Raw genomic sequence first — 24,635 nt, 5'->3', positions numbered from 1 at the left:
TCAGTTGATGCGATGTAGAGCAGATGAAAGTCACTCCTGTCAAGCTCTGTCAACAACTGCATATTCATGAGCAAAATAAATGATTATTGTTGTTTTAAGCCACTTAGCTTTAAGAAAACTTGTTACTCAGTAACAGATAGCTGATATAATGGGAAAATTCTAGAGACGTTTTCACTAAAGTCAGAAACAAGACATAGATGCCCACTATTACCACTACTTTATATCATAGCAATGAATTTATCAGGGAATGCGATGAAGCAAGAGTAACTAATTATATACACAATCTATAGTCACCTGATTTCTTCACAGAATTTACCATAAGCATTTCTCCACAATATTATAGCTTTTGTATATATATTGTATGTGTGTGTGTATGTATATATATATATATAGCTATTGTATATATTAACTATAAAATAAAGTATTAAGTGGCTACCAAATGCTTTGTATATGCTTTTTCCTATTTTTAATATTTTCCAAATTTCTACTTTCATAAACATAGCTATCAGGAACATCCTGTGGTTCACTGGATCAAATAACAGGAATATTTTAAGGATTTAAAATAAAATCATTAAGTATTCTGGAATTACATTTTTAGTAGCAACAAAAGGGACTGCAGTCTCAATTTTATTGTCACCCACAATAATAAATAATAATTATTATTATTATCCTGGTCATGCTGCATGGCTTGTGGAAGCTTATTACCCCTACCAGGGATCAAACCCGGGACCCTGGCAGTGAAAGCACAAAGTCCTAACTACTGGACCGTCAGGGAACTCCCCACAATAATTATTAATCTCTGTTAATCTGATTAATGAAAATTTTCATTTCAGTGTTGTTTCTTTGCATTTCAATTACGTAAAGAGCAGTTCTTGACCTGCTTTGATTTGAACATCCAGAAAGAAGCTACAAGGCTTGATGTTCCAAAAGCATTTCTCCACATTCTGGGAAGCTAGTCTAGATGGCATTAAGGTACCCTCTGCCAGCAATAATCTATGCATAAGATGACCAAATAAAAAAGCCACTGCCTTCCATTTTTGTTGCAAAAATAGAGGAAGAAAACAAACTGATATCTTGTAATTTTACTATTCAATGATATTTGCTAAAAAATATGTGCTCTGCACAGAACTAGGGACATGGGAACCGACAGAGAACTAGGACCATTCCCTACCCTCCAGGAATTTACTCTGTAATTTGGAGAGAAGACAAATAGAAAGGTGTCTATTGGGACTTCCCTCGTGGTCCAGTGGTTAAGACTCTGCGCTTCCAGAGCAGGGGGCGTGGGTTCAATCCCTGGTCGGGGAACTAGGATCCCACATGCCACACGGTCCAAAAAAAAAAAAAAAGGCATCTATCATGTGAAGGCGACAAAGGGCAGAGATACCTATGCTACTTTTGTTTTTCTATCAAAACAGTAGGTTTATGAGTTAAAAAGATACAGACTTGAGAAAAGCGTTCCATTTTGTATTTCAAATAATTTAAGTATTTTACCTTAGCTATGCCCATAACAGAGACTACCATCTAAATGAAAATGGGAAAATAGAGGAATTTATGGCTTTACTGCATCTAAATCTAGAACCCTAAGCAGAGACCTTGCCATGTCACTGTCGATCACTCTGTTAACCACAGGAGGGCAGACTTCACAGGAAAAGCTTCCTCGCCAGCACTTTTCCAAACCCTGGTGAAGATCTGTACCTTCTCCACCATCTGAGATCTGGTGCTCAGGGACCAGAACATGCTCCAGGGTGCTGAAAACATGGTTTCTCACCTATTAACCCTGCACAAGGTTTCCACCGGGAGATAGGTCAAAGGCCAGGGAAGAATGTGTCCCCTTTTGTGACATGAGATTCACAAAGAACTCCTTTGAGCCCCCTGCATCGTGCCTGTGATGGGCAGCCCGAGGGGCTCAATATTGCAGAGGGCTTTCTCCAGATCAGGTGGGCGCACGGGATGAGAAAGGCCATGCGGAACGAATGTCTTTCTTAGAGCGCTTTTCTGAGGCTGGAAGGGATGTATTGTCATCACCAGCATAATTCCTGTTGTTTGAACAGGTCCTGAATGACCCTACACTTTAGTGTGGAAACGCTTTTTGTTGTTCTTTCTCGTCTTTTGCCTTAGACTCTCTCATTTTATTCTAACTTTTGAAGATGCCAGCTAGTACATTATTTACCATAGCACGGACTCTAAACACTTGCTACTGTATAAACGCCATCTACTGTTATTCAGAAAACCAGAACCTTAAATGTAAGACTTAAAACTTTCAGCAAGTAAAGAACACCCAATTTTATTCTGAGCAAGAAACCTGTGTATTTATACACCTTCCAGATTAAAGTCTGCTTTTGTGAAACAACCCAGACAAATTAATTGAGTTCTTGTTCTTGCCTTTGAAAGAATCTCCTTAGGCGGTGGCTTGGCCACTTCATACCTGGGAGATCGTGGCTTATTACCACTCTTGGGTGCCCCCCTACCCACCCAAAGTCCATAGCTCAAGGGGCTCTGAAATATTTTTTAAGGTGGGACATCACTATGAGAGTGAACTGAATTTTTGATACATACTGAAAGAAGTTTGGAAACAATGATGTGAATAAAAGGGCAGTCAAACTGCATCCTCCTATTCGAGATGGAAAATGGAAACTGACTCTATAGGCAATGAGACCAAGTTGTTATGTGACTTCTAAGCTGGCTTCAAAGGAGATTTCCAGTGATGGGTCCTAAACATATTTTGACCACCTAAAGGGCCCCATTCCTGTGCAAGTTTAGTCTGGAGTTTAAGGGTTAGTCATGAAACTTTACCCATATTTCCTGAAACTTTGTCAAAGGACTGCACCTGCTTTTGTAATGGTCAAACAGCTCCTATCAAATATAATCTCCCCTGGATAACCACTAAAAACTCTAGGGAAAATATTTTTTTAAACTATTGCCAGAAGCTCTTTGCTTGAGCTGACACATCCATCTTCTTCTGCTCTTGGACACAGGTGATCCTGACTTTCAGGCCTTCGGACTCAGACTGAGATTCATATCACTGGCCCCCACCCATGGCCCTATTCTCAGGCCTTTGGACCCGAACTGAATTACACCACTGTGTCTCCTGGTTCTCCAGCTTGCAGACTGTGGGACTTCATAGCCTCCGTAATCATTTACTATAATGAGCATCTCAAACTGGAGAATCACAGCTTTCAGCAGCACTTCACTACCTGAAAGTTCTGCATAGAAGCTATTTGCTTTTTCCGACATGATTCCTGATTCCTGGGAGAGGTGTAAGAAAAAGAGAAACTAGTATTTTAGAAGATGGTGGAGCAGGAGGGCCTTCAGCTCACCTCTTCTTACGAGCACACCAAAATCACAATTAACTGCTGAAAAACCATTGATAAAAAAGATTGGAATCAGGACCAGATGGCTTCACAGGCAAATTCTATCGAACACTTAGAGAAGAGCTAACACCTATCCTTCTGAAACTGTTCCAAAAATTGCAGAGGAAGGAACACTTCAAAAGTCATTTGGCAGATCTAAATAGACACTTCTCCAAAGAAGACGTACAGATGGCCAAGAGGCACACAAAAAGATGCTCAACATCACTAATTATTAGAGAAATGCAAATCAAAACTACAACGAACCTCACACTGGTCAGAATAGCCATCATCAAAAAGTCTACCAATAATAAATGCTGGAGAGGCTGTGGATAAAGAGGAACCCTCCTACACTGTTGGTGGGAATGTAAATTGGTACAACCACTATGGAGAACAGTATGGAGGTTCTTTAAAAGAGTAAAAATAGAGGTACCATATGATCTGGCAATCCTAATCCTGGGCATATATCTGGAGAAAACCATAATTCAAAAAGATACATGCATCCCGATGTTCATTGCAGTGCTATTTACAATAGCCAGGACGTGGAAGCAATCTAAATGTCCATCAACAGATGAATGGATAAAGATGTGGTGCCCATACATATGTACATATATACATAAACATATATATATATAATGGAATATTAGTCATAAAAAAGAATGAAATAATGCCATTTGCAGCAACATGGATGGACCTAGAGATTGTCATATTGATTGAAGTAAGTCAGACAAAGAAAGACAAATATCACATGATATCACTTATATGCAGAATCTAAAAAAAAAATGATACAAATGAACTTATTTACAAAACAGAAACAGGCTCACAGACTTAGAGAACAAACTTATGGTTACCGGGGGGAAGTGTGGGGTAGGGATAGTTAGGGAGTTTGGAATTGACATGTACACACTACTATGTTTAAAATGAATAACCAACAAGGACCTACTGTATAGCACAGGGAACTCTGCTCAATGCTATGTAATGACCTAGATGGGAAAAGAATTTGAGAAAGAATAGATACATGTATAAGTGAATCATTTTGTTGTGCACCTGAAGCTAACACAACATTGTTAATCAACTACACTCCAATGTAAAATAAATATTTTTTAAAAAGACTGGAATCTACCAAACAAAAAAGATATTCTACATCCAAAGACATAAAGAAGAAACCACGAGACAGCAGGAGGAGCGCACTCAGTATATTATCAAAACCCATACCACTTGGGTGGGCGTCCCACAAGCTGCAGAATAAGTACATTGCAGGAGTTTGAGATCTCTGAGCCCCATGCCACTCTCCCCAGCCTAGGTGTCCAGCATCGGGAGGAAGAGACTCAGGAGCATTTGGCTTTGAAGACCAGCAGGGCTTGACTGCAGGAGCTCCACGCAACTGGGAGAAACAGAGACTCCACTTTTGGAGAGTACACACAAGGTCTTGTGCACAGTGGGTTCCAGAGCAAAAGCAGTGACTCCGTAGGAGTCTGGGCCAGACCTACCTGATGGTCTTGGAGGGTCTCCTGGGGAGGCAGGGGTGGCTGTAGCTCTCTCTGGGGCCATAAAAGCTGGTGGCGGACATAGCGGGGACCTACAAGACCTCTGGCTGGAGGCAGACACTTTGGATCCTAGGTACTGAGACCTGGCCCCACCCAACAGTGTGTAAGCTCCAGCCTCAGGCCAAACAACCGACAGGGCAGGAACACAGCCCCACCCATCAGCAGACAGGCTGCCCACAGCCACCTCTAGACATGTCCCTTGACATGGCCCTGCTCACCAGAGGGCCAGGACCCTGTTCTACCCACCAGTGGACAAGCACCAGCACACCCCCACCGAGAAGCCTGCACAAACCTCTAGACCAGCCTCACCCACCAGGGGGCAGACGCCAGAAGCAAGGAAACTATGATCTTGCAGAACTGAGTCTGCAAACACCGGTCAGAAACTACCCTGGGACCAGCTGGTCCCTGGTCCTTGGGTGATGAGAGGGAAGTGTACTGCTGGAACATATAGGACATCTCCTACAGAGGGCCACTTCTCCAAAGTCAAGAAATGTAACTAAGTTACTACATAAATACAAATAGAAATTTAAACAAAATGAGATGGCAAAGGAGTGTGTGCCAGACAAAGGAGAAAGATAAAACCCTAGAAGACAACTAAGTGAAGTGGAGATAGCCAATCTACTGGAAAAAGAGTTCAGAGTAATGATCGTAAAGATGATCCAAGAACTTGGGGAAAGAATGGATGCACAGTGTGAGAAGTTACAGGAAGGTTTTAGCAAAGAGTTAGAAAATATAAAGAACAACCAGACTTGAAAAATACAACAAGTGAAATGAAAAATACACTAGATGAAATCAATAGCTGAATAAATGAGGCAGAAGAACAAATCAGTGAGCTGGAAGACAGAGTGGTAGAAATCACTGCCACAGGACAGAATAAAGAAAAAAGAATGAAAAGAAATGAGGACAGTTTAAGAGACCTCTTGGACAACGGCAAATGCAACGACATTCTCATCATAGGGGTCCCAGAAGGAAAAGAGGGAGAGAAAGGGCCTGAGGAAATATTTGAAGAGATAATAGCTGAAAACTTCCCTAACATGGGAAAAGAAACAGTTACCCAAGTACAGGAAGCGCAGAGAGTCCCATACAGGATAAACCTAAGGAGGAACATGCCAAGACACATAGTAATCAACTGACAAAAATTAAAGACAAAGAGAAAATATTAAAAGCAACAAGAGAAAAGCAACAAATTATGTACAAGGGAATGCCCATTAGAGATAGCTGATTTTTCAGCAGAAATCTGCAGGCCAGAAGGGAGTGGCATGATATATGTAAAGGGATGAAAGGGAAAAACCTACAGCCAAGAATATTCTACCCAGCAAGGCTCTTGTTCAGATGTGATGGAGGAATCAAAAGCCTTACAGACAAGCAAAAGCTAAAAGATTTCAGCACCACTAAACCAGCTTTATGACAAATGCTAAAGGAATTTCTCTAAGCAAAAAAAAAAAAAAAAAAAAAAAAAGACCACAACTAAAAACTATAAAATTATGAATAGGAAAGCTCACTGGTGAAGGCAAACATACAGTAAAGGTAGGAAATCTCCACACACAAATATGATATCAAAACCATTAATCGTGAGAGGAGGAGAGTACAAACGCAGGATATCTGAAATGCATTTGACATTAAGAGATCAGCAACTTAAAACAATCATGTATAGACTGCTATATCAAAACCTCATGGTGCGGGCTTCCCTGGTGGCGCAGTGGTTGGGAGTCTGCCTGCCAATGCAGGGGACACAGGGTTCGTGCCCCAGTCTGGGAGGATCCCACATGCCGTGGAGTGGCTGGGCCCGTGAGCCATGGCCTCTAGGCCTGCGCATCCATGGCCTGTGCTCCGCAACGGGAGGGGCCACAACAGTGAGAGGCCCGCGTATGGCAAAAAAATAAAAAAAATTAAAAACCTCATGGTAACTGCAAATGAACAATCTGTAATACACACAAAAAAGAAAAAGGAATCGAAACAACACTAAAGATAGTCATCAAATCACAAGAGAACAAAAGTGGAAAGGAAGAAAAAAGACCTCAAAAACAAATTCAAAACAATTAACAAAATGGCAATATGAACACACATATCAAGAATTACCTTAAATGTAAACAGATTAAACACTCCAACCAGAAGACATAGACTGGCTGAATGGATACAGAAACAAGACCTGTAAATATATTGTCTACAAAAGACCCACTTCAGATATAGAGACATATACAAACTGAAAGTGAGGGTATGGAGGAAGGTATTCCATGCAAATGGAAATCAAAAGAAAGGTGGAGTAGCAATACTCATATCAGACAAAACAGACTTTAAAATAAAGGCTGTCACAAGAGACAAAGAAGGACACTACATAATGATCAAGGGATCAATCCAAGAAGAAGATATAACAATTGTAAATATATATGCACCCAACACAAGAGCACCTCAATATATAAGGCAAATGTTAACAGACATAATAAAAGGGAGAACTGATGGTAACACAATAATAACAGGGGACTTTAACACCCCACTTATATCAATGGACAGATCATCCAGACAGAAAATCAATAAGGAAACACAGGCCTTAAACAGCACATTAGACCAGATGGACTTAGTTGATATTAAAGAGCATTCCATCCGAAAACAGCAGAATACACATTCCTTTCAAGTGCACAGGGAACATTCTCCAGGATAGATCACATGCTGGGCACAGAGCAAGCCTCAGTAAATTTAAGAAAATTAAAATCATATCAAGTATCTTTTCCAACCACAATGCTATGAGGTTAGAAATCAACTACAGGGAAAAAACTGCAAAAAACCATAAACGTGTGGAGGCTAAACAATATGCTACTAAGCAACCAACGGATCACTAAAGAAATCAAAGAGGAAATCAAAAAATACCTAGAAACAAATGAAAATGAAAGCATGATGATCCAAAACCTACGGAATGCAGCAAAAGTAGTTCTAAGGGGGAAGTTTATGGTAATACAAGCTTACCTCAGGAAACAAGAAAAATCTCAAACAACCTATCCTTCCACTAAAGAACCTACCCTTACACCTAAAGCAACTAGAGAAAGAAGAACTAACAAAACCCAAAGTTAGTAGGACAGAAATCAAAGTTCAGAGCAGAAATAAATGCAATAGAGACTAAGAAAACAATAGCAAAGATAAATGAAACTAAAAGCTGGTTCTTTGAAAAGATAAACAAAATTGATAAACCTTTAGCCAGCCTCATCAAGAAAAAAAGGGAGCTCTTGTCTTCCAAGATGGCCCACGCTCTGTCTATGGAGTGTGTATCTCCCTGAATAAACCTTCTTTCACTGTACTATGTCTTGCTCTTGAATTCTTGCCTGCACAAAGCCAAGAACCCACACTTGGCGGCCATCCCAGGGACTCAGACATGACTTGGGATGTGACTATCCTCTCGCACTCCACTCTCTTTCCTGCAACATCTTTTCTGGCACCCAATGCGGGTCCTCAAAGGCCATAATCTCGATCCGCCTATTGGGCTATGGCTCCCCTCTGAAGGGTGGCTGGGACTTATCCTTAGCCATGTAGATTCAAGTAGCCCGTTAAGTGGCAGCTGATGTCGCCTGCAGGATCTGGCAGAGACCAGTTCTCTGGCCGTGAAGAAGCGCACTGAGGCCAAGCTTTTCCCCCTCAGTCTTTCTCATTCTCCTATTGTTCTATCTCTTTGGACTTGAAAAGATCCACCCAGACGATCACCAAACATCCAAATTAAGACTGCGTGGCAAGTAACTGACAACTTGGTTGGGTCTAAAGAACTCCTGCCAGGGGGCTTATCTGGTGGTGCAGTGGTTGAGAATCTGCCTGCCAATGCAGGGGAAACGGGTTCAATCCCTGGTCTGGGAGGATCCCACATGCCACGGAGCAACTAGGCCCATGAGCCACAACTACTGAGCCTGCACATCTGGAGCCTGTGCTCCGCAACAGGAGAGGCCGCGATAGTGAGAGGCCTGTGCACTGCGATGAAGAGTGGCCCCTGCTTGCTGCAACTAGAGAAAGCCCTCGCAGAGAAACGAAGACCCAGCACAGCTAAAAATAAGAAAAAAATTAAAGAAAGAACTCCTAAAAAAAAAAAAGAAGAAGAAAAAAAGAGAGAGCACCCAAATCAATAAAATTAGAAATGAAAAAGGAGAACATACAACTGACACCACAGAAACACAAAGGACCATAAGGGACTACTACAAGCAACTATATGCCAATAAAATGGACAACCTAGAAGAAATGGACAAATTCTTAGAAAGGTATAATCTCCCAAGACTGAATGAGGAAGAAATAGAAAATATGATCAGACAAATCATAAATACTGAAATTGAATCTGTGATTTAAAAACTCCCCAAAAACAAAAGCCCAGGACAAGATGGCTTCACAGGCAAATTCTATCAAACATATGAGAAGAGTTAACACCTATCCTTCTGAAGCTATTCCAAAAATTGCAGAGAAAGGAACACTTCTGAACTCATTCAATGAGGCCACCATCACCCTGATACCAAAACCAGACAAAGATACCACAAAAAAGAGAAAATTACAGGCCAATATCACTAATGAACATAGAAACAAAAATCCTCAACAAAATACTAGCAAACCAAATCCAACAATACATTAAAATTATCATACACCCTGATCAAGTGGGATTTATCCCAGGGATGCAAGAATTTTTCAATATACGTAAATCAATCAGTGTGATACACTGCATTGAAACTGAAGAATAAAAACCATATGACTATCTCAATAAATGCAGAAAAAGCTTTTGATAAAATTCAACATCCATTTATGATCAAAACTCTCCAGAAAGTGGGCACAGAGGGAATTTACCTCAACATAATAAAAGCCATATATGACAAACCCACAGCTAACATCATACTCAATGGTGAAAAGCTGAAAGCATTTCTTCTAAGATCAGGAACAAGACAAGGATGTCCACTGTCACCACTTTTATTCAACACAGTTTTGGAAGTCCTAGCCACAGCAATCAGAGAAGAAAAAGAAACGAAAGGGATCCAAATTGGAAAAGAAGTAAAACTGTCACTGTTTGCAGATGACATGATATTATACATAGAAAATCCTAAAGACACTACCAGAAAACTACTATAACTCATCAGTGAATTCAGTAAAGTTGCAGGATACAAAATTAATACACAGAACTCTGCTGTGTTTCCACACACAAACAACAAAAAATCAGAAAGGGAAATTAATGAAACAACCCGATTTACCATTGCATCAAAAATATAAAATATCTATGAATAAACCCACCTAAGGAGGCATAAGACCTGTACTCCAAAAACTATAAGAAGCTGATGAAAGAAACAGAAGATGACACAAAGAAATGGAAAGACACACTGTGTTCTTGGATTGGAAGAATAAACATTGCCAAAATGACCATACTACCCCAGGAAACCTACAGGTTCAATGCGACCCCTATCAAATTATCAGTGGCATTTTCCACAGAAGTAGAACAAAAAATTTAAAAATATGTATGGAAACACAAAAGACCCTGAACAGCCACAGCAATCTTGAGAAAGAAAAACGGAGCTGGAGAAATCAGGCTTCCTGACTTCAGACTATACTACAAAGCTACAGTCATCAAAACAGTAATGGTACTGGCCCAAAAACAGAAATATAGCTCAATGGGACAGTATAGAAAATCCAGAGATAAACCCACGCACATACGGTCAACTAATCTATGACAAAGGAGACAAGAATATACAATGGAGAAAAGACACTCTCTTCAATAAGTGGTGCTGGGAAAACTGGACAGCTACATGTAAAAGAATGAAATTACAACATTCTCTAACAGCATACACAAAAGTAAACTCAAAATGGATTAAAGACCTAAATGTAAGACCAGATACTATAAAAATCTTAAAGAAAAACACAGGCAGAACACTCTCTGACACAAACTGCAGCAAGATGTTTTTTTGTTTGTTTGTTTGTTTGTTTGCGGTATGCGGGCCTCTCACTGTTCTGGCCTCTCCCGTTGCGGAGCACAGGCTCTGGACACGCAGGCTCAGCGGCCATGGCTCACGGGCCCAGCCACTCCACGGCATGTGGGATCTTCCCGGACTAGGGCACGAACCCGTGTCCCCTGCATCGGCAGGAGGACTCTCAACCACTGTGCCACCAGGGAGGCCCGCAAGATATTTTTTGATCCACCTCCTAGAGTAATGAAAATAAAAACAAAAATAAACAAGTGGGACCTAATTAAACTTTTTTTAAAAAAATTTTTGGCTGCATTGGGTCTTCATTGCTGTGTGGGGGCTTTCTCTAGTTGCAGAGAGTGGGGGCTACTCTTAGGTGTGGTGTGCGGGCTTCTCATTGCGGTGGCTTCTCTTGTTGCAGAGCATGGACTCTAGAGCACAGGCTCAGTAGTTGTGACACATGGGCTCAGTGTGGCTCACCGGCTCTAAAATGCAGGCTCAGTAGTTGTGACACACAGGCTTAGTTGCTCGGCGACATGTGGGATCTTTCTGGACCAGGGCTCGAACCCATGTCCCCTGCATTGGCAGGCAGATTCTTAACCACTGTGCCACCCAGGAAGCCTGGACCTAATTAAACTTAAAAGCTTTTGCACAGCAAAGGAAACCATAAACAAAAGGAAAAGACAATCCACAGAATGGGAGAAAATATTTTCATATGAAGCAACCCGACAAGGGATTAATCTCAAAACTATACAAAGAGCTCATGCAGCTCAATATCAAAAAAAAACCAAACAACCCAATCAAAAAAATGGAAGATCTAAATAGACATTTCTTCAAAGAAGACATACAGATGGCCAAGAGGCACATGAAAAGATGCTCAACATCACTAATTATTAGAGAAATGTAAATCAAAACTGCAATGAGTTATCATCTCACACTGGTCAGAACGGCCATCATCAAAAAGCTACAAACAGTAAATGCTGGAGAGGGTGTGGAGAAAAGGAAACCCTCCTACACTGTTGTTGGGAATGTAAATTGGTACAGTCACTCTGCAGAACAGTATATAGGTTCTTTAAAAAACTAAAAATAGAACTACCATAGGATCTAGCAATCCCACTCCTGGGCATATATCCAGAGAAAACCATAATTCGAAAAGATACATGTACCCCAATGTTCACTTCAGTACTATTTACAATAGCCATGACATGGAAGCAACCTAAATGTCCATCAATGGAGGAATGGATAAAGAAGATGTGGTATATATATACAATGGAATATTACTCAGTCACAAAAAAGAACAAAATAATGCCATTTGCAGTGACATGGATGGACCTAGACATTATCATACTGAGTGAAGTAAGTCAGACAGAGAATGACAAATATCATATGATATTGCTTATATGTGGAATATAAAAAAATGGCACAAATGAACCTATTTACAAAACAGAAATAGAGTCACAGATGTAAAAAGCAAACTTACCGTTACCAAGGGTAAAAGGGGGGGGGAGGGATAAATTGGGAGATTGGGATTGACATATACACACTATTATATACAAAATAGCTAACTAATAAGAACCAACTGTATAGCACAGGGAACTCTATTCAATACTCTGTAATGACCTATATGGGAAGGGAATCTTAAAAAGAGTGGAGATATACATATATGTATAACTGAATCACTTTGCTGTACACCTGAAACTAACACAACATTGTAAATAAACTATATTTCAAAAAAATTTTTTAAATGGATTAAAGACCTAAATGTAAGACCATATACTATAAAACTCCTAATGAAAAACATAAGCAGGACACTCTTTGACATAAATCTCGGCAATATCTTTCTGGATCCATCTCCTAGAGTAATGGAAACAAGAACAAAAATAAACAAAATGGGACCTAATTACACTTAAAAGCTTTTGTGCAGCAAAAGAAACCATAAACAAAATGAAAACAAAACCTACAGAATGGGAGAAAATATTTGCAAATGATGCAATTGAGAAGGGATTAATCTCCAAAACATACAAACAGCTCATATAGCTCAGTATCAAAAAAACAAACAACCCAATCAAAAAATGGGCAGAAGGGGCTTCCCTGGTGGCGCAGTGGTTGAGAGTCTGCCTGCCAATGCAGGGGACATGGGTTCGTGCCCCAGTCTGGGAAGATTCCACATGCCGCGGAGCAGCTGGGCCCGTGAGCCATGGCTGCTGAGCCTGCGCGTCCAGAGCCTGTGCTCCGCAACGGGAGAGGCCACAACAGTGAGAGGCCCGCATATCGCAAAAAACAACAACAACAAACAAACAAACAAAAAAAACTACAAAAGAGCTACCATATGATCCAACAATCCCACTCCTGAGCATATATCCAGAGAAAACCATAATTCAAAAAGATACATGCACCCCAATGTTCATTGCAGCACTATTTACAGTAGTCAAGACATGGAAGCAACCTAAATGTCCATCAACAGATGAATGGATAAAGAAGATGTGGTATACACACACATGCACACAATACACAATGGAATATTACTCAGCCATAAAAAAGAATGAAATAATGCCATTTGCAGCAATATGAATGGACCTAGAGACTATCATACTAAGTAAATCAGACAAAGACAAATATCATATGATATCGCTTACATGTGGAGTCTAAAAACATGATACACATGAACTTATTGACAAAACAGAAGGAGACACACAGACATAGAAAACAAACTTATGGTTAACAAAGGGGAAAGGGGGGTGGGGGAGAGTGATAAATTAGGAGGTTGGGATTAACATATACACACTACTATATATAAAATAGATAACCAACAAGGGCCTACTGCATAGCACAGGGAACTATACCCAATATTTTATAATAACCTATAAGGGAAAAGAATCTGAAAAGGAAAAGGAATCTGTATGTATAACTGAATCACTGTGCTGTATACCTGAAACTAAAACAATGTTGTAAATCCACTATACTTCAATAAAAAAGTTTTTTTAAAAAACTATTGCTGGAAGATACCGAAGAAAAAACAAAAGCAGAAGTTCTGGAGGGGAATAGACCCCTATAGGAAGAAAGTCACTAGGTGAGTTTCCTGTGTGTGTGTGTGTGTGTGTGTGTGTGTGTGTGTGTGTGTGTGTGTGTGTGGCTTTGGTCCTTTGGTCAACCGCTGTCCCTCCCAAGCAGGACAGCTAAAACCTGGGTAGAATCCAGTGGATCTTCTAATTTGAAGAACAAGAACTAGTTTGAGGCAGTTTAACTAAAATCACTTGTAACCCCACTAGTACACACTGGCAATCATCTCACACAGAGAAAGAATTGTATTTCATTCACCTGTCCTCACAGGTACAAGGATGGGAATGTGTACCTGAGATCGTTCAAGGACAAAGGACTGACCTCAGGCAGCACGTGGAGGCTGTACAGTGACTGTTCCCTTCCTTTCTCCTCTTCCTTCTCAAGGAACACAAACAATGGTCTCAAGAGTCCACATTTCACATCCCCAGTTCTCTTTTGGCCCCTTCTCTGAGCTCAGATAGTCTAATAAAACTTAAAAGAAGGGCATCTGTCTGTGATGACGGTCCCATAAATATTACTGAGCGGAGAACCTTCAAATACCAAAGAAATCTTAAATTCAAGGCGTTGCTAGAAAAAAACAGAGTAGGACAAAGTCACTTTGGAGGGATACTTAATATTCAAAGGAAAGAGAAACTTGTAACCACTAAAGGAATTAGGCAGCAAATTCTTCTTTCATCCAGAAACAGGGCTGGGACTGATAGGATTAAGGCAACTAGCTTTGGGCCATCCTTGGGAGATTTAAAGTGGTCCCTGGTCCTGGCCACCATCACAACCAGGCCTTCATGATTCTATCTTCCTTGCTTATTTTTATGCATTTGTCTATTTTAACAGTGTGGGTTTAAGAAGCTGCCTTGTCCCACCTCCATGGTGGCTCATTCTTAGCAGTAAAAGGCACAGCTCTCGTCTGGCAAGGCCTTTGTCAGGAAAGCTTTTGGGAAAAGTGGACAAGTCTAGCTGATCTCAGCCTGACATGGGGAAACCCTGCCCGGGAGTTTGGTTTGGGGAGTTAGGACATCTCAGGGCCTTCATAGGCTCACATCATCCCTTTGTTCCAAATCACTGAGGTCAGGCTTGGTCTTCAGTGTTCCAGCCATAAGCACGCAGCCTGTGGGTGAGAACTGGCTGGGCAGTTGGCAAGGCCTTTTGAGCACTCACCCTTAGCCAGTGCTGGGAAGAGCCCGTGTTAGATGAAAGCAGTGGGCTTATAAGCAGCTCTTTACAGGAAACTACCCTCGGTAGGAAGCCCCTTTTCCTGGCACTTTAGCAAAGCTGTATTGGAACTAACTTTTAAACCAGGCACCCCCACGATCTACTCATCTCCAGCCCAAGCATACCTTTCAGATCTTTCAATCACACACAATACCTGGCCTAACTTGTAATTAATAGATGACCAGATCTCTTCCCTAGCTTCCCTTTCAGTAATCTCCCAAACTGTGTGAATAAGACAACATCTAGGGACTTCCCTGGTGGCGCAGTGGTTAAGAATCCGCCTGCCAATGCAGGGGACACGGGTTCGAGCCCTGGTTTGGGAAGATCCCACATGCCACAGAGCAACTAAACCCATGCGCCACAACTACTGAAGCCCGCATGCCTAGAGCCCGTGCTCTGCAACAAGAGAAGCCACCGCAATGAGAAGCCAGCATATTGCAATGAAAAGTAGCCCCCCACTTGCTGCAACTAGAGAAAGCCTGCGTGCAGCAACGAAGACCCAACGCAGCCAAAAATATGTAAGTTAATTAATTTTAAAAAACACAGAAGAGCTTTAAAAAAAAATAAAGACAACATCTAGGGACTTCCCTGGTGGCACAGTGGTTGAGAGTCCGCCTGCCGATGCAGGGGACATGGGTTCGTGCCCCAGTCCGGGAAGATCCCACATGCCGCGGAGCAGCTGGGCCCATGAGCCATGGCTGCTGAGCCTGCGCGTCCGGAGCCTGTGCTCCGCAACGGGAGAGGCCACAACAGTGAGAGGCCCGCATACCGCAAAAAAATAAAAAAATAAAACATCTAGAGGGGGAATTCCCTGGCAGTCCAGTGGTTAGCGCGTTCACTGCCAAGGGCCCGGGTTCCATCCCTGGTCAGGGAACTAAGATCCCATAAACCTCGAGGTGTGGCCAAAAGAGAAAAAAAGAGATAACAGCTAAAGGGAAGATCACGAGGAGTCGACAAGCCTACACACAGTGGGGGTTGGCAACGACTCTGACCCCCTACCTCAATGATTAACTGAGATTACTTCCCTGTTTTCCTTTAAAAAGTTTCATGAAAAGGGAACCCTCCTGCACGACTGGTGGGAATGTAAATTGATACAGCCACTATGGAGAACAGTATGGAGAGTCCTTAAAAAACTAAAAATAGAACTACCATATGACCCACCAATCCCACTACTGGGCATATACCCTGAGAAAACCATAATTCAAACAGTCATGTACCACAGTGTTCACTGCAGCTCTATTTACAATAGCCAGGACACAGAAGCAACCTAAATGTCCATCAACAGATGAATGGATAAAGAAGATGTGGCACATATACAATGGAATATTACTCAGCCATAAAAAGGAACGAAATTGAGTTATTTGTAGTGAGGTGTATTGACCTAGAGTCTGTCATACAGAGTGAAGTAAGTCAGAAAGAGAAAAACAAATACCTTATGCTAATGCATATATATGGAATCTAGAAAAATGGTACTGATGAACCTAGTGGTAGGGCAGGAATAAAGATGCAGACGTTGAGAACGGACTTGAGGACACAGGGTGGGAAGGGGAGGCTGGGACGTAGTGAGCAAGTAGCACTGGCATATATACACTACCAAATGTAAAATAGTTAGCTAGTGGGAAGCAGCTGCATAGCACAGGGAGATCAGCTCAGTGCTTTGTGACCACCTAGAGGGGTGGGATAGGGAGGGTGGGAGGGAGACGCAAGAGGGAGGAGATATGGGGATATGTGTATGTATATAGCTCATTCACTTTGTTGTACAGCAGAAATTAACACAACACTGTAAAGCAATTATACTCCAACAAAGATGTATTAAAAAAAAAAGCTTCATGGCTGAGCAGAATCTTGGGAGGTGGTTTTTGGGGGACACTGAGTCCACCATCTCCCCAGATTGCTGGCATTCTGATTAAAGGCACCTTTCTTCTCTACCATTTATGAGTATGTAATTGATTTTGTAAGCGGCGAGCTGCGGGACCCGATTTATTTGGTAACAGGCTCAGTTCTCTCTTAGGAACTCACTTTTTAGAGGAGGGGGGATAGCAAAGTATGCAGTGGTGAAATGGTACACTTTATTCTCTTTAGGGCACAAATCCTGGGCTCTTTTTCTTAGAAAAGCAAGCTCAGGAGCACTGCAGCGAGGGAATTAGCGTAAAATTAACTTCCCCTTAGTTGACTTCTCAATGCAAAGTCAAAGGTGGAGACCATTTTCCAAGACCTCACCTTGATTCCTCCTCCAGCTTCATTTTCAGTCTTCAGAAGTCCCTGGGCTGAGTGCATCAGCCTGAGAGAAGGCTGGCCCTGAGTCAGCCCTGGGGTGGCTTGAAGGAGAGCACTGACCCATGGAGAGGAGGAGATGGGGAAACTGGACTTCCGCAGCTCTATCCAGCACATGCTGTATGATGACCTCTTCCAAATTCCCTAAGGTTATCTCCTTGGGTCAACGTCACGTGTTACCGAGCCCAAGTTTGTACTGCTCTTACTGACACGTTCTTGATATTGAAGCCCACGCTGTCCCCAGGAAGGGCTTTACTCAAAGCTTCATGGTGCATTTCAACAGACTTTACTTCAGCTGTAACACTGACTGGAGCAAAGGTGATCACCATGCCAGGTTTGAGAACACCAGTCTCCACTCAACCCACAGGGACAGTACAAATACCACCAATTGTGTAGACGTCCTGGAGGGGCAGACACAAGGAATACACTGGCTGGTATTCTGACAAGTCAATCTATGGGAGAAGGGATCCTCTTGCCTCAGAGGAGGCTGTTTTAGATGAGGTGTCCCAGCATCCCTTTTTAATGGGATTCATACTGGCCATGTCTTTTGGCCTTACCTGGGATGCTGTTAGCACACACTTCTGGTCTTACCTCTTTGTAGACCTCGGGGGGTCGGGGGAAAGAGCTCTGTCTCCTTTCCTGGGGTTTTCATGAGTGCCATCTGTAGGCTTCAAGCCTGTTCTGGTGGGACTCTGATGTCAAGCTGTTCTGGTGAAAAACTTCGGGTGAAGTCTATCAGAAAGTTAATCAGCTCATTCCTCCACTGTCAATTTCACCCAAGGCTCCTGTGGGAAATTAGGTGCCTCACATCCAAGGGCGCCCCTGGGCCTCTTCTTTAGAGTGTTCCTCTCCACTATATGAGAGGCTCTTGTCTTATTGTTTTTCTTATGTTTTAGCCTAGGGCAATCTGTTTTCCTTCCCCAATGGTGACTTACAGCCAAAAATGTGGCATTCCATTTTCCATCTTCTTTCTTCTCTTGTTCCCTGTTGAACACTTGAAAAGCAACATCTACCAAGAAGGGTTCATTCCAAATGCACTATCTAATCTTTGCAACTTTCTTCTGATGTTTCAGGCACTTTGCTCCCCTCCCAAAAGGGTCAAATTTACCATTCTAATATATTCAGGGGCCTCGGGATATGCATTAGTATGACATCTGTAGGCCTGATAAATCCTTTCCAAAAATTCAGAGAGGTATTCATTTGTTTTGCTGAATCTCTTGAATTTTGTTCAAATTCTTGATTTGGTTCCCTTTTCAAAGCCCGTCCAAGATGCACTAACATGTTAATGCTCTAATAAGGGCACCTCCCTCATTGGGGCCACAATTTGGTTCAGCTGTGGGTGCTGCCAACTGGGCTTCAGGTGTAGAGGATCCTCCCTACAAGGAGGGTTGTGATATTTCCAGTTAAAAAGTCTGAGAAACTCAGCTGGCTGGTCGTTTGCATTTAGCCCCTTATATGAGGCAATAGCAATGAAAACTGCCCTGCCCTGGGAGTGGCTCCTGGACCAAGCTGGGTGCCCTTTCAGGTCTTAGATGGTGATACCAGACCAAGTCCCCGTACTCCAGAAAATAACACAGGATTTTCTAATTGATCCTTATGAGGAGGGACAGTCCTGAGCCCCAATGTCGGGAATTGGGGCTGGATCGGAACGGAAGGTGGTGGAAGGGGTGGATATATTGGCATAGAGGCCAGAGTGGCTGGGACAGCGAGCTCACCTGGAGAAGTGAAGGTTTGAAGCAACATATCCTCACTTTCATTCCCTTCCTTTTCTTATTTTCCTTGAAGTAATAGCACAAGTGCTTGCACATAAAGGATTTCATCATTCTCTCCCACTTCCTCACAAAATAGCTAGAGAGTCACTCAAAAGCCACAGTAAAACCATAAATAGCAATTGATCACCTCTAACCATTAAAAGGATGCCTTTTTGCTTTGGCGTCAACCAACCTGGTGACAAGGCAATTGAAAAGAAACTTTGTCACTGCACTGATGTACAACAATTTAAGATAATTACTAAAATTATGACTGATATCATTTACCAGGATATACTAGCATCTTAGGAATTCCATATAATTTCTAGAATGTGTATATTAATAACATTTACCCACATGGTATGATCTAAAAAGTGTTATCACCACCTATTTGACACTGCTTATCACATAATTTAACATATTAAACGCCTAATTAGTATTTCTCTCTTGAGGATGGAGAGAAAATAAATAATTTGAGGTGTTCCAGGGACCCTTTGGAAAAACCTCAAAGTTAGCTAGAGGTCAAATGAACTTCATTTGGAATTCGATTTTTGGGAAGTTTGTCAAAATATAAAAAAGTTTAAACCAGTGGTAATAAAAGATCTTAATGGCAAATACAAATCACTTAAATTCACAATTACCAAAAGTGGTTCAACGATTACCAAAAGTGGTTCAACATTTTAAGAGAACTTTGTTCTCTTTGAGAACCAGATTCAGGTTCTGTACCATTTGACCTTTAACATTCATTTTCTTAATTAAATTCAATCTAATCTTAGCCAATCCTGACCATGCATAAAACCCTTTCAGTGTTCTTCCTCCGCAAACCTTCCACAATTTTCTGTATCCATACTAATCTGTCCCTCACTTTCTTTTCCATTCAGAAACAACCAGCTCGGGCTTGCCTGGTGGCTCAGTGGTTGAGAGTCCACCTGCCGATGCAGGGGACACGGGTTCGTGCCCCGGTCCGGGAGGATCCCACATGCCGCGGAGCGGCTGGGCCCGTGAGCCATGGCCGCTGAGCCTGCGCGTCCGGAGCCTGTGCTCCGCAACGGGAGAGGCCACAACAGTGAGAGGCCTGCGTACCACACAAAAAAAAAAAAAAAAAAGAAACAACCAGCCCGAGGACAAAACCACCTTTTTCCCTTTAACAAAATACATTTTCATTCCTCATACCTTCTTTGCTGAAAACACACATCCTACTTCTTTGCATAGCGAAATGTTTCCCTCATCATTTTACTCTCAGTGAAAACCAAGAGGCAAGTAATTGTAAACTGTTTATCATACCAGTATCTCCTGATTGACAAACTTATGCTTTCGTCTTCCTCCCTGCCCAGCAACTAATGTTTGAATATTTTATCCTATTTGAAATGACCCAGATAGTCAATGAATTCTCTTCATTGAACTTAGTTTAAAAATTTCAAGTTGTGAAAATCTGGAGAGACTATTTTAGATAGACATTTCCAAAGCATAAGTATTCCTAGAGAGTTTACCTAAAACTCTTACCTCATTTACCTCTATTTTGTTTATTTAAAAGCTTTGTCATTTTGTTATTTTTCTTGCTGACAAACTTTGTAACAGGAATAAGGTCTTATTTAACTTCTAGTAAACCTAGGCACAATAAAAGTATTATACTTAATGTTGACTACTCAAAAGACATGTCTGTATTAATCACACCAACAAGCTTAAGCTAACTTTAATACCAGATATTAATACAATACTGAATATTTCCTAGATCACGTGAACCCAAAAGTCTTTCTGGTCGGTCTCCTCCATATTTGAACATGAATATAAGCACTTAATTTCCTTCAAGCCAATCAAACAGAGCCCCCACCCCCACCCCAAATCAATTGTGGCAATGTCGCACATCTACAACTCACGTACAAACTCAAACACAGGGACCTCTCAGTTCCCATTCCAAAATTTCAGCCATGAATCAGGTACAACAATATAAAATCCATCAGTTACAAAAGAGGTTGGATTCAAATTGGGTTTCTGGCAGATGGGACAAATCAAGGTCACGTGTCTAGATGGCTCAACCCTTTTTACTAATATTTATGGAAAAGGCACTTCTATTTCTATCTGTAGCATTTGGTGATTTGGGGAACCAAGTGGAACCTTTCTCTTCTTCCTGGGAATGTCCCACTTTTAGCCAAGAACAGACAGGGTGTTTTGTTCCTTTCCTCCATTTGCCATCAGTAAAAATTTTAAATATCAAAAAACTGATTTGATATCAATTTTAAATATCAAAAAACTCTAAATGGAGAAACAGTACCAAGCAAAATGAAATGAAAAAACCCAAAGGACAAACAGAAAATCCTAAATGAACCCTCAGGTTTGGTCTTCGGGTTTTACATATACCAAGGACACAGGAGGCCACAAATGACAGAATTAACACAGCAAGGGTAGCAGCGCATGGTGCACAGGGTCCCAAGGTAACCCTGCCTAAACCCCTTGTGCAGATCCTAACAGGTACTCTGGCCACACACGGTTACAATAAAATATCATCTTCCTCTCACCCATGGGTTCATGGCTGTTATCAGATCACTTACCCAAAATGTGCCTCACAGCACTTCAGGGATAGTTGAAACATTCCCCATTTTTAAAGACAGAAGTTCAACAGAAACAAAACACAAACTGCACACACAAATGCTAGCATACAAACAAACAAACAAACCAGTTCACAAATCAGGGCAAAGTCCAACAACTCTTTCCTCTCTCCAACAGGGCACCCCAAACAAACTGACTTATTCTGGGGAAAAAGCCTCAAACAGAGAGGAAATGCAACTATCTCCAACAGGGTACCTCAAACAAGTTGGCTTATTCCGGAGAAAGAGCCCCAAACGGAAGGGAAATAAAATTCCCAGCTGTACACAGGGGAGCGACTTACCCTACTGTATCGAGCCCATCAGTTCCCAAACGTCGATTCCTTCCTCCAACTGCCAAGCGCTGGGGTAGCTGGTGCTGCTGGTGCTCCTTTGGGGAATTTTGAAGGGTAGATGCTCAGGACAAGTGGTCCCGGCAGCTGTTAGGGCCTTATCTGAATATTTCCAAACCAGGGCCGGCTAGCCACGAGTAGCAAGGCTCCTGGCTGGCTGGCTGGCCAACATTTGTTTCCAAGTCCAAGCTCCTACTGCTTGCTGCAGGGCAAGCCAATAAATCGAGAGACGAGTTGCTGGGGCAAAGAATGGCGACTTCGGTAGGGAAGCCAACAGACCGAGAAGATGGTGGACTTGTGTCCCCAAAAAACATCTTGCCTGAGTTGGAACTCAGGTTTCTTTCAACTAAAAGGAGAGGGAGTCGAGTCAAATGTTTCCTGCCTCCCGTCAGCCTCCGGTGGGGATGTGTTACTTTCTTCCTCCCTGCAGTCATTCACAGGTGGGCCTGGTCAGGATGATTCCTGTGAGCTAAACAAGGGTATTTTAGCTTAATGCTTGTTACCTACCTGGGAGACAGGGTTCCCAGAGATGGGCCAGAATGTTTAATTTAAGCTTATAGGCAACATCCCTTTACTGATTAACTTGTATAGAATACAAAGGTTTTTCCCTATTACACAGGGACTAGGGCAAGGAAGGACACTGCAACAACTGTGGATGAGGAAGGAGAACTGTTAAAGTGTGTCCAGTGGGACAGAGGGACTTATTAAGTTGTAGATTCTCATCCTGCACTCCCAAAGATTCCCAGCAATTACCAGGACTCACCATTTCCAAAAGATTCTCCAGGTGATTCAGATGCAGGGGGGCCTATGTAAAAGTTTTTTGGGGAAACATTTCTTTAGAAACGCTAATGGGGTTCCCTCCAGGCTTGTTGTCTAGAGTGACAGAATCAGGATAAGAGATGGGAGTGGGGGGGTGGAGAGAACAAAGGGATTTGAGTAGCATATAAGTCATCTGTTGCTATATAACAATCTATCTCAAATCAACAGCACTTATTTAGCTCGAGTCCACTGGGCGATTCTTTTCACCTGTGCTAGGCTCAGCCAAGCTGCCATGGATTTACTCACATGTCCGGGGTCAGGTGGCCAGTGGGCTGGATGATTCAAGATGGCCTCTCTCTCAGCTGGGTCTTTGGGGGTCCTGGACCATGTCATCTAGCAGAATAGTCAGGGTTTGCGCACATGGAGGCAGATTCCAGGAGTAACAAGAGATTTTCAAGTTTCCTCTTGCCTCACCTTTGATATCTTCTTCTTGGCCAAAACAAGTCACCTGTCCAAGCCCAGCCTCAGGAGGTGAGGGTTCCCCAAATCGTGGATATAGGAAGGCATGAGCAAACACAGGGGCTGAAGTCTACCCCATGGAGGAATGAGAAGACCCAAAAGACAACTAATTATAAAATAAAAATAAATAGGAGGTTCCTGAGATTGAGTGGGGCAGGTGATCTCGACCCTGACTTCAGAAGGAAAGAGTACTGGCCAAGGCACCTGGAGCCCAGCTCCGCTGGAGTGAGGGTTTGGAGGAAGAGCTAGGGGAGCCTAAAGTCAGGGAAGCTCCCTCTCCTAGTCCTCCACAGCCTCTAAAACTGGAGCCTGGACTCAAACAGGTCTGATAGAGCCACAGTAAGACGGGGAACTGGGTCCAGTCCAGGATCCCTCGCTGCTCCTGTGGGTGCAGGGCTGAGGCCGCTGGGGCTTCTGGGCTCTCAGCAGGTGCGGCTCCGAACCCGGGAGCCAGCTGAACTCCCTGCGGGCCCGACTCTCCCAGGAACAGTCGAGGGGCCTCGGCCTCCTCCGTCCACCAGACCTACCCCTCGCTGGAGGCCGCTACCCGCAGCCGGCCTGGAGGACGCTCAGGAGCGCCCTGGCTCTTGCTTATCTCCTGGTCTCGGTCTTTCTGCGGCTGGCGGGCAGGCGGGCTCCCTGTCGTATTCCCTCACTCCAGGTCCTGGTCTAACAGGGCGCCTACTCCTTGACTTCCTGGTTCCGTTTGCCTCAGCTCTCTACCCTGGGCATAGGCGGGACCTCTCTCTGCAACTATGGGCAACTCCAAGGGCCTCAGCCAATCCCCAACTGTCCCAGCCAATCAACAAGGGATGCACCAATCCCCCCACCCCCCCCATGGCTCTAGCCAATCAACAACGGCCACAGCCAATCAACAACAGCTCTAGCCAATCCACAACGGCCCCAACCAAACCCTAAGGCCTGCTTCTGGCCCCCAGTGACTCTCAAGGACCCTGGATCTTAACCTCTTTTTCTGGCGGGGTGGGTGCTGATGCTGGGCGGGCTCCTTAGAGGAGGCAGTGTTGAGGGGGCTGGAAGCTGACAAGTGAAGACGGTCTTCAGGGTGTCGTGTCGTAAGCTAAGGATAAGGACGACGTGATATCCTGGAGGGGTGCCTGGAGAAGGTCGTGACTTTGGAAACCTTTCTGGTCACTAGTGTGCGGCTGGACCTTAGAAGCAGAGGAGCAGGTGAAGAGAGACACGAATGGGTAGGAAAGTAGAGGCTAGATCCTGAGGCCTCCATGTCCGGAAAGAAGAGGGCTGAGGGGTGCCATCGGATGTGTGATGTAGAAGGAAGTTCTGGGAACACTGAGGGCAATGGACAAAGTTCT

At 42.9% G+C, this 24,635-nt stretch overlaps 1 long non-coding RNA gene across 2 annotated transcripts in view; it reads right to left on the bottom strand.

Moving 5' to 3' along the window:
• The window catches only part of LOC307192495, a 29,649-nt gene extending 5,654 nt beyond the window's left edge, over positions 1-23,995 (bottom strand). Inside the window, exons 1-2 of one of the 2 annotated variants that reach the window (XR_013830078.1) lie at positions 23,260-23,995; positions 21,979-23,178 (exon numbers count right to left, since the gene is read on the bottom strand). This is a non-coding gene — a long non-coding RNA (uncharacterized lncRNA). Of the gene's footprint in view, positions 1-21,978 lie in introns of both variants that reach the window. The other variant, XR_013830077.1, reaches the window with a different exon arrangement.
• Between the last annotated feature and the right edge of the window lie 640 nt (positions 23,996-24,635).

The sequence above is a fragment of the Stenella coeruleoalba genome (genome assembly GCF_951394435.1).
Source record: "Stenella coeruleoalba genome assembly, chromosome: 10".
Classification (NCBI taxonomy): domain Eukaryota; kingdom Metazoa; phylum Chordata; class Mammalia; order Artiodactyla; family Delphinidae; genus Stenella; species Stenella coeruleoalba.
Note: the sequence above shows the minus strand (reverse complement) of the source record. Positions and strands in the feature narration are given on the sequence as shown.